We start from the raw sequence: 13,222 nt of genomic DNA, 5'->3' as shown, positions 1-13,222 counted from the left end.
AGTGTATTATGAAAACATTTTACCTTAAAATCTATCAAAATACACTTGTTTTTATTTTTAGCATTAACAAATTAGATAACAAAAGAACACTCAAGCTGGTTTATGAATTTGCATTTGGCTGTTTTAATATATTAAACATTACTTATTTAAAAATTATATTTTACAAAAAATAATTACATACAAGCTAGGGATGCACCGATCCGATATTCTGGATCAGTTTCGGGGCCGATCCGGCCTTTTTTGCTGGATCGGATATCGGACTAACAGGACCGATCCAATTCTAATACTGTGCGTTACTCATGGTTGTTACTGACAAGCGATTTAAACGACAAAGTTTTAAAAGCACCATAAACGTTTTTATGCACTATAATCAAAGTCATCTTACACTTAATAGCTTCATGTGACACATTTAAAGATATTAAGTTCACAGAAACACTGTAACTTACTTGCAAACTGAGTTAATCCACTGGTGAAGTGGAAAATATTGGTTTTTATATTTAAAATTATATAATTATATTATTATATCAATTATACATTTAACATTGTGTGTGTGTGTGTGTGTGTTTGTGTGTGTGTCTGCGCGTGTGTAATCTAAATAGTTCAAGAAAAATACAGTAGTATCGGATCGGCAGGTATCGGCCGATACTCAGAATTCGGGTATCGGAATCGAATCGAAGATGGAAAAAGTGGTATCGGTGCATCCATAATACAAGCAGTATTACAGTACACACACACACACACACAACACACACACACACACACACACACACACACACACACACACACACACACACACACACACACACACACACACACACACACACACACACACACACACACACACACACACACACACACACACACACACACACACATGCATGTAAATATTTAAGAAATACATTTTTATATTTATATATAATTTATTTTATATATAAATACTTTATATAAATATATTTTTTTCTTAAAATTATATATGAATGTGTGTGTTTTTATATATACATAATTCTTATACACAGTACACACATATATGATGTAGAAAAAATATTTTATTCTGCAAATGGTTCGCAATTAATCATTATGCAGCCCTATTCAAAATCTGTGCGGACACAGAAGGGCATCCAAGGATTTCTCGCCTCTTTTTATGAATATTAAGGATTCAGACATACTACTCTTTCACTACTGTTTTCTGTTACTATAGCACACAGGAAAATCCCCAGTGTTAAATTAACGCTATCAGTGTTAAATCAACACTATTTGGTGTTTATATAATCCACACCAGAATCGGTGTTAAAAAAGACTGGTGTTAAAAATATAACTCTGAATCAGTGTTAAAGTTAATGAGATAATGAAGTGATGATTAAGACATTAATGGTGAACACCTGCTGGTCATTCAAATCAATTACATTTTGGACATTTTCCTGTCTCTAAATTTTTATTTTGATGACTTGTTTTCTGGAGAAAATACTAAAATAATAAAGAAAGACAATTTATTAAATGCAATAGATGAATACTGTTGGGTGTATGCCTCCAAAAGCTGCAATCTTTCACGTTTGCCTCTCTATCAGCATCTCTGTTTGAAAAATAAAATGATAACTTGCAGATTTATTTTCTAAATGGATAAGTTTAACTTCTAAACAGCTGTCAAAACAAAATACAAGTGCTCAACTATTCCAGCATCCACACGCGTGATTTAGTAGACAAATCTTCTTTCTGACGTGATGTCTCACAAGTCAAATAGACATTTATCACAAAATGTATCACATGAAATCTTACGTTTGTGTTTGTTATGAGTTCATTTGAAGTCACCATTACTGTGATTAGTGTTTCCTTTAGTTATGCATTTGTCCCTTGACCTTCACTGATCTAACTCTGCTCTTTTAGCAATAACAACAATGTTTTAGTAAGACCACTTGTTCATTGCTTCATGTAGAGGGAAGCTCTGCCAGACCTTCTCAGATTGTTTATATTTATTATATTCTACTCTACAAATCATTGAAACATTTGATCACAATTTAATTATGAAGAAACAGGCATATAAAAAAGCTCTATGCAAATGACATTGTATTGAATAAGACTGCCGTCATGCTTTAGTGTTTTTTTTTGTTGTTGTTGTTTTTTGCTTAAGAGAGACTTTATGATTTCTGATACAAATCTCAACGATGGTGACAGTTAATGGGAAGAAAGTGGCAAAATTTTTGTCATGTTGCAATGCATGATGGGATTTATGAATGAGTTTTACAATCCTGGTACCCAGCATGCATTGCGGCATGATGATTTGTTGTTGATTGTCACCATGATTGTGTTTTATAGGCTGATTGTTGATGTCTCAGTGTGTCTGAATGAAACCACAAATTAGATTTGGGTAAACAATATTTAACTCTTCAGGGTATGTGGACTTTTACAGCACTGTTGGATTTAATGGGAGCCTCACAGGGTTGGCAGAACATAAATTAAACACTTGTATTTAGTGATTACTTTTTTATGATATCATTGAATCCCAAGACTTATACTTTCATACTAATTAACATAGTAAAAGTTATAGACTTAACAAGTACCCAACTAAAGGAAACACTAATCGGCACAATGGTGACTTACTTTATTAAACCAGATTTACAGCAGTTCTTTAGAAGTTAAACCTATCATCCATGTAACTCTGCAAGCAAGTTGTAATTTTAGTTTTAAAACAGAGATGATGATAGTGTTCATTAAACTCTAGGCATTTTATCTATTGCATTTAATATTTTGTCTTTCTTCCTCATTTTAGTATTAATTTCTCCAGAAAAAGAGTCAACAAAATAAAATTTTTAAGACAGGAACAATTCCAAAATTTTGTTGATTTGACACGGAATGACCAGCAGGTGTTCACCATTAATGACTTAATCACTTCATTATCTTATTAACTTTAACACTGATTTAGTGTTTTTTAACACCAATCTTGGTGTGGATTATATAAACACCGAGCAGTGTTAATTTAACACTGGGGATTTTGCTGTGAAGGTAAGTATTCAAATGCAACTTCTGTATACGTATGTCTGTATCTCGTTAGAAATAGTCCAAAACTATTTTCTACCTTTTTATGAATACTGAGGATTCGGACATACTATTAAGTTTTTTGCTATAATGTTTTGGAGTAAAACATTTCGGGTAAGCCTACTACGAGAAATCTTACCACATGCAGTTTAAGACCTCTTAATGGATACAGTATAAATATGCATAATTATTAAAATATATAGGCTATAGCATGTTATTTAGAAATTATGTTTATCTTGTATGGACTTTGAACTTGTTTAAAAGCGTCTTTGCATACAGCCATTAGGGAAACAGGTTTCCCTTGTAGATTTACTTTTTTTTAAATTTGCTAATAAAAGATATCAAATAAATTTGTTTTTATATTTACTCGTATAGGAATAGCTGTGTAATAAGTGGGATAATGTACAAATAAATCCCTTCAGTGATATTACAATGTCGGGAACGTGTTCTTACCTCCCCTTACACCTAACATTAACTGTGATACTTTCTAAATTATGAACCTTTCTCAACTATATTATTAATCAAACGTACACTTAAATTGATAAGAGCAAACGTTGGCGACCACAGGTTGCAACTAATTGCGGGCTGCAACAATGCAAATATACTGGTTCATTTGGCGGAACAAAGTATATAAAGTAGGGGTGCGACGAGATCTCGTGAGATTAAATGTGTTTCGCGAGATTACTTGTGTCTCGCTAGATTTCTTGTGGAGGTGAAATGTTGGCCGTTTCTCAAATAAAAGACTGCATCCTTCAGAGGTCACATTTTTAAACTGCATTTACTCCCACACAGCAAAATCCCCAGTGTTAAATTAACACTGCTCGGTGTTTATATAATCCACACCAAGATGGTGTTAAAAAACACTAAATCAGTGTTAAAGTTAATAAGATAATGAAGTGATTGAGTCATTAATGGTGAACACCTGCTGGTCATTCCGTGTCAAATCAACAAAATTTTGGAATTGTTCCTGTCTTAAAATTTTTATTTTGTTGACTCTTTTTCTGGAGAAAGTAATACTGCTGTAAATCTGCTTAATAAAGTAAGTCACCATTGTGCCGATTAGTGTTTCCTTTAGTTGGGTACTTGGGTCTTAAAGTTTAGTGTTAGTTTTCTTCTGCTCATTGTGGCAGTGTGTTTATAAAACACATCTGTTAAAGCAGAGAAAGATGAGAGAAATTAAGTCTATAACTGTTACTACGTTAACTTGTATGAAAGTATACGTCTTGGGATTCAATTATATCATAAAGAAATCACTGAATACAAGTGTTTTATTTATGTTCTGCCAACCCTGTGAGGCTCCCATGAAATCCAACAGTGCTGTAAAAGTCCACATACCCTGAAGAGTTAAATATTGTTTACCCAAATCTAATCTGTGGTTTCATTCAGACACACTGAGACATCAACAATCAGCCTATAAAATACAATCATGGTGACAATCAACAACAAAACGTCATGCCGCAATGCATGCTGGGTATCAGGATTGTAGAAAACTCATTCATAAATCCCATCATGCATTGCAACATGACAAAAAATTTGCAACTTTCTTACCATTAACTGTCACCATCGTTGAGATTTGTATCAGAAATCATGAACCCTCTCTGAAGCAAAAAACAACAACAAAAACACTAAAGCATTAGGGTAGTCTTATTCAATACAATGTCATTTCCATAGAGCTTTTTTATATGCCTGTTTCTTCATAATTAAATTGTGATCAAATGTTTCAATGATTTGTAGAGTAGAATATAATAAAAATAAACAATCTGAGAAGGTCTGGAAGAGCTTCCCTCTACATGAAGCAACGAACAAGTGGTCTTACTAAAACATTGTTGCTATTGCTAAAAGAGCAGAGTTAGATCAGTGAAGGTCAAGGGACAAATGCCTAACTAAAGGAAACACTAATCACAGTAATGGTGACTTCAAATGAACTCATAACAAACACAAACGTAAGATTTAATGTGATACATTTTGTGATAAATGTCTATTTGACTTGTGAGACATCACGTCAGAAAGAAGATTTGTCTACTAAATCACGCGTGTGGATGCTGGAATAGTTGAGCACTTGTATTTTGTTTTGACAGCTGTTTAGAAGTTAAACTTATCCATTTAGAAAATAAATCTGCATCATTTTATTTTTCAAACAGAGATGCTGATAGAGAGGCAAACGTGAAAGATTGCAGCTTTTGGAGGCATACACCCAACAATATTCATCTATTGCATTTAATAAATTGTCTTTCTTTATTATTTTAGTATTTTCTCCAGAAAACGAGTCATCAAAATAAAAATTTTGAGACAGGAAAATGTCCAAAATGTAATTGATTTGAATGACCAGCTGGTGTTCACCATTAATGTCTTAATCATCACTTGGTGTGGATTATATAAACACCAAATAGTGTTGATTTAACACTGATAGAGTTCATTTAACACTGGGGATTTTCCTGTGCATATGTTGATTAATCAACACTGGCCGCCACAAATAGATTTTTCATGATTCCCATTTACATTTTAATTTTACTATTTAAAACGGCTTAATTCATTGCAGCGAGTGCCCAGCCCGCCTCCGTCCTCCCTCTCTCGTTGTGTGCAGCGCCTCAACAGCACGCGCCGCCGGCCCCCTCCCCTCTCTATGAAACGCGCCTCCAGTGAAAGGTATTTTAACTCTGTGTTCCTCCGTGTACTTTCTCTTTTTCGCATAAACGTCAACAGTCACGGATGTTACTGACAGCTGATCAAGTTCATCATGAGTGACTTTACAAAAGCAGTAGTGTTTCCCACACATACCCTTTCTGATGTGAGTCTGTGTCCGAGCTAGTGCTGCACAATTAATCGCATCGCAATCGCAATCGCGATGTCAGTCTGTGCAATTATATGACAGCAAAATGTTGCAATTATATTAAATAAATAAATGTGTGGACTTGTTAACACAAACTTTCTGATAACAGTTTGATGATTTTTCTTGCTGTTTAAAAAAAGAAAGAAAAAAGAACAAAAAAGGCAGTGCACGTGTGGCATGCACGTGTGTGGTGTGCGTTGTCACTTGTGTGTGCACAGCGCAGAAATACCAGAGCGAAGAAGGATGCAGAGGAGATTGACAGTGATCTGGTAACTGAAAAAAAAACTCTACGTCTGTTGTATGGCGGTATTTTGGATTTAGGATTACTGACACTAAGCAGTTGCTACATCACGTGGCAATACGAAAACATTTCTAGTTTTACAAATACACATTTTAGCATTATCCCTAAACTGTGTGTGGATTTTCCTTAAAACCCATCAAGTTGACTCATGATACCATTTATTATAATCGCAATCGCACATCGCAATATTAGCATCAATAACCGCAATGGGAGAAATTACCCAAATCGTGCAACCCTAGTCCGAGCTCTCTCCCTACCTATGATGTGGCATGCCCGTGCACGTGTTCTGTAGTAACAGCAACCGTGTATTCTATCATATTTATGAATTTGCAACAAATTGTCTGCGCTATACAATAAAACTACCACCCGTATTTAAATAAAAAAAAACGCTCATAACACAACAACACTGATGAGAAGAGCAACATCAGTACAGCCTCAATGTAAATGTATGATGATTTTTTCAGACGATGTCGCGTTTTTAGCAGCAGTAAAAGAAAGAGCTGATTGGATTAAACAAAGAGTAACTGGGTCGTGGGTCCTTACTGGGTCCTGTTTAGTCACTATTTTATAGACAACAGAACAGAAACTATGTAAAAATAGCATTCAGTTGTGTTAAAAAGCAATATAATGTGACGGATGCAGGCATTTGTTATAATACATACATAATGCTTTTTATCTATATTATGATTTATAGGCCACAAATGTAATGTGTTTGTTAATGTTGTTTAATGTAACTTGGTTTTAATACTTTATTTGAACCAATTATTATTGCATCTTCGTTATTATGTAATTTTAAATGCTACTGCTCACTTGGGTCTATTTTTATTACCCCAAAATAACAAATTACTTCATTATCAGTTAGCAAAATAATTGTTAGGGCCAGTCCTTGATTAGTTAAAACATTTAAAAATAATGTGATTTCAGTTTCTTATTCATTTATTTTATCATTGTGGGTTTCTTAAAAAGTGTAAAAATATCGTCTCGTCTCGTTCTCGTGAACCCAATCTCGTGTTTCATCTCGTCTTGTGGATTAAGTGTCTCGTCACACCCCTAATATAAAGTGGGAGGAGTTGGATCTAGATCCAACCCCGCCCCCTGGATGTTGTGTTCCGCAGTGAGGACCATCTCCCTTGACCGCCCCAGAAAAAAAAGAATTACCCCCAAACCCCGCCACCAACATGTACTATTTTATTATATATAATCTTAAATAGTTCAAATTGTCAGATTGCATGTTTTTCTTTGTTTTTAGAGTGTTAAATGATGACTGTGGACATAAAAGATCTGTAAAGTGGCAAAAATTAAAGTTTCAAATCCAAAGAGATATTCTTTTTAAACGTGAAGCCTCATCCACGCCCACCTAAAACGGCTCGTTTAACACGCCCATGCAGTTTGACGTCATACTGGTTTGAACATTTTCATAACACCGCCCTCATATATACGCAAAGATAGAGGGTGTAACTTTCAATCACGCTGTAGTATTGTTTTTTCCGCCATGTCGAGCAAGAGCCTGTGTTTCGCTGCAAAACTACTTTGGTTGGCATTCCAACAGAGTAAACATTAAGAAACCAGTGGTTAGGTTTTATTTACAACACTGTTTCAGAACAGTACAGCCCAAAGGTTTGATTGTGTGCTACACATTTTAAGGAGGATTACTTTCTAAACATCGCGGAGTACAACCGCTGGATGTACACAAAGGCTTCGTCTAAAAAGTGGAGCAATTGTAACTTTGCAACTACACTGACATCCTGTAAGTAGCCGATGTTTTCATATTTAATACATTTCCTCACTGACGATTTAAAGACGAGTTTGGTGCAGAGACGCGCCTGTGTTTTAATGCATTTCCTAATGATGATCCAAACGCAAGATTTGAGAAGTACAGATTACTGATTGTTTGTTGTTTCTACGTTCACAAATGCAAACATGGTTTATGTTTTAGTATCCTTACCTTACCATCTGTTACGTTCTGCTCACATCGCGCTGGTAAAGTTGATAGATTAGCTTAGCCATTCGTGTTTTCTGGGTCCGATTCAGGCTCGTGTTGATAAGGTAGTAGACAATACGATAGTATCTCGTGGTTTTCACTATTGTTTTGGGAGCTCATCTTCCAAAACTTGGCAAGGAGCGTCATATTTCCGATTACGTTACTGAGGTATTCGGCCAATCACAACGCACTGGATAGCTGGCCAATCAGTTCACACCCGTTGACACCGCGCTTTCTCACAACGATGAGCTTTGTACCAAACGACCTGTTTCAGATGGGCGGGACTTAGAGGTGCTAACAAAATGTACCCACTCATGCACACACGCGCACACACACACACACACATGCATGCACACACATAGGGATGGGCGATATGGCCTAAAATCCATATGACGATATGCATTGCTGCCTCTTGCGGTGGCGATATGTATTGCGGTATGCTAATTTTAATAGAGTCGCTTCAGAACAGGTTATATAGACCCTTAGGAAAGCCAAACTGCTAAATGTATTTTTTTTATACAAGTAAACCGTTATGGCCCTGGTAATTTCAATCCATCGCGGGCTCTTCTACTAGAAAACGACAACAGTATCAGAAGCATACAAATCAGCACTACGCTGCCTCTCTCTCTCTCTCGTTTGCTCACGTATGCGCACATACACACACACCGTGAATCAGCTTGTGCGTGAAGGCAAGAATGCACATCCTGGTGAATTTTGGACGATGACTGAGCTGCAGCGGCCTGGCATAAGATTTATAAAAACACATTTGAGAAGTAAGGCGCAACAACTCAAAAAGACTTGCGTGTTTCACAATTAAAGACCATAATGCCAATTTCGCGCGTGGAGCAGCGGTTAACTTATGTGCGATCTACCGGCATTGCCTTAGCGATCGACTGGTCAATCGCAATCGACGTATTGGACACCCCTGCTCTACAGAGTATATTTTCTTGCTGCTTGTTAGACAGCTTAAATCCAAACCAAGTCCAAATAGTACATGTTGCACCGGTCTTTCCACAAGCTCCTCTGTTTCGCTGATGCTTTTAGCCATGTTTATTCAAAATGATGAATATGATGATGCGTTGCAGCCGGCTGCAGCTTGTGGTTCTAAATTTTGCCGATAGATTGCGTAATTAACATGCATTATCGCGATAGTGCAATAGAATTAAAATATCTATCGTATGCCAATTTTGTATCGTTTATATTGCATATTGTTTATATTGCCCATCCCTACACACACACACACACACATGCGCACACACAGACACATACCTGTGAAATCCTGCAAGGATCATGTGGCTGAGGAGGTAGATGGCTCCTCATCAGACTCCACAACCATGTCTGTTGCTGATGTGGAATATCTGACTCCTCATTTTAGCCAGTGGGTGCTCTAGCTCAAAAATATTTCAGAAGTGCACCTGAATTAAGATACAATATGTAAGTTACATACACTTATTTCACACATGCATCAGTTACCCAATTAAAATGACCATAACACACATTTTATTAGCATTTGTTAACATCCTATAAACTAAGCATAACACACTACAAATTATTTAAAAAGCTATATCACTGTAGCTTACATAATGCCATGTCAATGTTTATAGAAGTTATTTTAACATATAGCGTAAAGCAATAAAAATTACAAATTCAGGAGGTCTGTCTGAATTTGCACTTTTTATGTTGCACACACAAACTGTTGCCTATGGGTGAAGTTGCATGACGCCAATTGTAATAGTTGCTAGTTCAGCAAAACTAAAACCAAATACAGTCGTATTCTGTGGCTAATATCAACAAATTAGCAAGAGACCGAGGCTAATATAAATAGCCTATTTCCTACTGTCACTCACGTTGTCACTCAGCATACCTTTATCTTTTGCCCGTTTCTCCTCATCTTCTTGTCTTCTTTTTCTGAACTGGGCGACTGATGGCTTATTTTGGTCTTTTAATTTGATTCATGATGATGAAGACTCGAATCATTAACTTTGCATTACATTTTGCCAACAACAACGTCCGTTCGCCCGTCAATCAACCGGAGTCACGTGACGTGAGTCACGTAGATGACTATACTTTTTTTTCCCATAACCCAATTAATGACATGTTCGTAGGTATATGGGTCTATGTTAATTTTAGGAATGAAAAATGCAATTTATTTGGAAGCAGACGCAGCAGTTTGTGTCGTGTGGCCTCTGGCCTGGGATCAGTTAAGGGGGGCGAGCGAGGGACTTGCAGTCGCAAGTTGATTCCCCGCCCCCCTCCCCCGTGTCTCTTCTGACACGCACACAACCTCTGTGTATCTCACAACTTGACATGGAAATGAGCGGTAGTCTAGAAAACTGTTTTGATATATATAAATTTTTTTAGGGCGCACCTCAAAGAGATTGCGCCCTGGGCGTTCGCCCACATTACCCATAGCAAAAACCGGCCCTGACCGGTATTTACCTTTTCAGGTGCACTGAAGTAGCCTATAACTACCTTTATTAACCCCTTAGGTGGCGCAAATACCTTTAGAGTGAGGGGGTTAAATTGTGATATAAATCTTCAAATTAATATTACTCTGGCATTTTTTGGTCTAGAAGCCTAATCTTGGTCTTGTTTTAAAGAAGACACTTTGGGGGATTTCACAGAGGTGAAACGAGGTGAACATATTAAATAATTAAATTGTTATAGCAGTTTACATTTGTTTTAATAAATAAAAATAATTCCATAACATATTATTTTTATAAATAAAATTATAAAAATGTAAATGTTTCACAAAAATAATAATGCAAACATGAAGCCATAAGTCTCAAGTAGTTCTGATCCAAATTTCAAGTTAAAATCACAAAAAAATGAGGTGTGTGTCACACTTTTAGTGATTTTGCCAACAACTGCCACTAGGTGTCAACGGTTTGCAGCATACACTTGTCACAAATTATTCAATTACTATCACTGCATTATTATTACTGCAAAAATGTTTTGAAATATGAAAACTACATTCTTAGAACTTTCCAACAATATATAGTTTGTCAACATTTTTGAAGATTTATAATATGATATTAGAATTATGAATATATAAAATTAATATGCATTCCAATGGGGGGTGGGGTCATGTAACTAAAAACTGTCACTACATTATTTCTATCATCAAATGACCTTGAAATATGAAAACTACATTCTGAGAGCTTTCCAGTGATATATAGTTTGTCATGATTTTTTAGGTTTAGAGTAGGGTTTTAGTCTTATAAATACGTAAAAACAAATTAGGCCTACCTGTGGCCCCGTGACATTTTAGAAACTGACTCTCATTACGTCATAATTTCCCCAAAATGGCAATGAAATATGAAAACTACACACCTAGAGCTTTCCAACAATATGTAGTTTGTCAAGATTGTTTAGGTTTAGAACAGGGTATTAGTGCTATACATATGCAAAAACAAATTGAGTCCAACTGTGGCAGTGTGACATTTTAGAAACTGAGTCTCACTACATCATTATTTTCCCAAAATGGTGATGCAATATGAAAACTACACTCTTAGAGCTTTCCAGTGATATATAGTTTGTCATGATTGTTTAGGTTTGGAACAGGGTATTAGTGTTACAAATATATAACAACAACGTGGGCCCACCTGTATACACGTGGCATTTTAGAAAATAGCTCTCACTATGTCATTCCTTTACCAAAATAGTGATAATAAATTAAATCTACACTCTTAGAGCTTTCAAATGATATATAGTTTGTCATGATTGGATAAGAATTCACATGCAAAACACTGAAGTAAATGTTGGCGTCCCGCTGGCGGGACAGTGACATTAATCAGGATATAAATGTTTTGAGGCGCACTCTCTTTAAAATTGAATCAATTACTCTCCCTACATAATTTATTTTATAAAACACTGTTGATATATGTATTCTAGAGGCTTAGACCTTTCAACAATATATAGTTTGTTGTGATATACATTAAATTTATATGGAAAATATTGACGTAAACTTAGGTGTCCCGTGAGCGGGACAGCGCCACTTATTAAGTATATTTGTAGAATAACTTTACAACTTTACATAACATTCAAATGTACTTGCTAATATAGTGTATTTTATTAAGTACATTCAGAAATCTAGTTTATTCTGTCTTAACCTTTTTGACATTTTACACTTTGGGTACACACTCTGTCTGTTTTGGGGAATGGACTGTTGACTTAAGGGTGGATTATTTATTTATTTATTTTTCATGCATAGTGCTTACGGTATTATTGTAATCATTTTAATAAGCAATATTAAATAAACAAAAACTTTACAAGATACTAAATATGAACGTTCTGTTGTTAGCTTTACTGTTTTACACTAAGGGTGTTAACATATTTGGCATATTTCATTTCAGAGTTATTTTTGATTGATTGATTGATTGATTTTATTTGACCACTTAAATATAAAAATATGAAACAATACTCAGAGTCATACATTAAAATACATAAATAGTCAGGGATAACACAATAAAGCCCAAAGACTTATTTCCATTGTGGTCCCTAAGGGCAAAGGACAAGTGGCAACAGATCTCACAACAATCATTTCATCATACATTAACACAACCATTTAATATTATACCACAAAAACAATAAAAGCATAAAACCTATGTTTGGCACCTAAGCCACACCTTCAAACCCTTTTTAAAACTGCCTATGCTTCTAACTGTCTTAAGTGTACTAACCCGTTCCAAAGGGTAGCTCCAACATAAAGAAAAGACTGTTTGCCCAAATTGGTCTTGACTCTTGGTGGTATAAAATCTGTTGTACTACCCCTTGTGGAATACCTGTGAACTTCATTTACTTTATTAAAATAATTTCTAAAATATTTGGGAACATCCCCATAAACAATTTTATGTATCATACCCAGCTGCAACTGATGTACTCTATCCTCAACTCTCAACCATCCCACCCTTTCAAAGTGGCATGTTTCCAGGTGAGTTCTTATAGGGAGGTCTAAAATAAGCCTTATTAATTTATTTTGAGATGTCTGAAGCCTATGTTTTAGGTTGCTTGTGACACCATTGTACCATGAGCCACACGCATAATCAAAATAAGGCTGTATTAACGCTCCTGCCAGAAT

This window comes from Paramisgurnus dabryanus, chromosome 14, assembly GCF_030506205.2.
Source record: "Paramisgurnus dabryanus chromosome 14, PD_genome_1.1, whole genome shotgun sequence".
Classification (NCBI taxonomy): Eukaryota; Metazoa; Chordata; class Actinopteri; order Cypriniformes; family Cobitidae; genus Paramisgurnus; species Paramisgurnus dabryanus.
Note: the sequence above shows the minus strand (reverse complement) of the source record.